Here is a 2,121-nt window from a genome sequence, read left to right as displayed (position 1 = left end):
TCCTTCATGAACAGTCATGGAAGGCTCCCATAAAGGAGCTTTCCCCAGTGTCAGTCAGTGCTGTCTCACCTTTGAGCAGCCCACTCTGATCGACTGTCAGAGCGTACATTCGCTTTGCAATAACCTCTCTTGCTTACTTTTACGTTGAACTTGCTCTCAAAGTAAGACTTCTTCTGTACAGCAAAGTCAAGAACCTGAAGCAGCCCACCAGCAACACAACTGCTCCCTGTACCCTAAATACACAGATGGACTGCCCAATTACTACTTAAATTTGTAGACAAAACTCTATCTGCCCCAAATGCTCACATCACTGCTAAAATCATATATGTACATATATATGTGCCCAAATACAAACAGGAACAATGAACACAGTACCCATATATACTATGAACCCTGAAAGGACTAATCCTTCAAGATGGATCAGGAGTAGCTAACTGGGCCTAAACTCAAAATGGAGCCAAGTGGCAATTTGCTGACTGCAGGTCTCACACATGTACCCTGCTTCCTGCAAAAACCACGTACTTGTGTCACCTTGGGACTTTCACAGCTGTCTGTTCCTGTCTATGCCACCTGAATCAAGGGGTACCATTTTATCATATGGACTTAAGAAATAGATTGTGACTTGCATCAGCCAATCAGAAATAAACAAGCTTGTATCCCTCATTTGCAGAGTGAACCAGATTGGGAATCTGACAATGAAATTTCTCTATAAAAGCTAACACCTCTCTTTGTTCTTTCAGAGTGTACCTTTGTTTTGCACTGAAGGCTGGGACTCTTGATGTGCAAACAGCTCACTGGAATCAAATTTCTAATTTTTTTCTTTTGTTGTTTTGTTTTTTTTAAGAAAATCCTTTTCGGTAGATTTGTTAACAGCACATAATGAAAATCCTATAGGCATAGGCGCTAAAAAAAATCACAAGGTATACAACACCTGTGTCATGCATCACCCAGAAAAAGAATCACATACAATCCCATAGCTCTAAACTACAGGAATCCATGATTCTTGAATGCAAACACAACCTACACAGCCTCTCTGTTTCCAAATACATGCACTGAACCTCCCACATCTCCCAGAATACAAAATACAGAAGCCACATAAACTGAAATACACACAGAACAACAAACTATTTTTATCAAGTACATATACGTCCACCTCACAAACACTGAGAACACATATGAGTGGCAACACCAAGTTCTGCGAGCATTACATTTCACGACAGGCACAGAGGACCACTAAGTCTTAATATACCCAAAACCCCTCATATACACACTCACAAACTACCCATGAATACACACCCCACCCTCCCAGACCCAGATAAAACCCATACAATAAAAAAAAAAAAAAAACATAAAAACACCAATACTACTCTAATACACACACACAATTTTCATATACCCATGGGCACATACACACGCAAATATCCCCAATCCCTGAATGTATAAATTCCCCGAAACACTATCCAATCAATATCCTACATGTCCAGAATACAACCTCCTCACCCCATTCCCCAAACATGCCCAAACACATGTACGAACACCCTAGCATTCTCCAAAGAAATATACTTTAAATACTAACAATCTCATATTTTATAAATAGACTTAGATAATTCATCTATCTGCTGATAAATATACACACAAACCAGAATACACACTCAAGATGCACGGAAATATCTCCAGCATATCATTTATAAATACCCATAAAAACACTTTCCAATCCCAAATTATCCCAATCTTGTATGAACCACCTCCCACATTGCCAAATACTAACCAATAACCACATCACACACCTCTAATACATATAAATTCAACTCTCTTACTTTCCTGTATAAAAAGAGAACCCCATCTCTCTCTCAGACACACACATACTAAATTCCCAGAATATATAACCCTAATAACCACTTACTGAAAAATACAAGCGCATAGCTCCACAAAACATTCATCCAAACTGCCATGCCCTTGAACACACACACACGCAAACGCAATACTCATGTAGTTCTCTACATGCCCTAAATATACCCACAATTAACTAATACACCACAAACATACAAACATGCCACCTCATATCCCCAAATACACCTACAGTCCCACAATACCTGAACATATGTAATCACACTTCCAAAT

This window comes from Piliocolobus tephrosceles, chromosome 14 (assembly GCF_002776525.5).
Source record: "Piliocolobus tephrosceles isolate RC106 chromosome 14, ASM277652v3, whole genome shotgun sequence".
In the NCBI taxonomy this organism is placed as follows: domain Eukaryota; kingdom Metazoa; phylum Chordata; class Mammalia; order Primates; family Cercopithecidae; genus Piliocolobus; species Piliocolobus tephrosceles.
The sequence above is the reverse complement of the archived record's forward strand: the minus strand, read 5'-3'. Positions refer to the sequence as shown.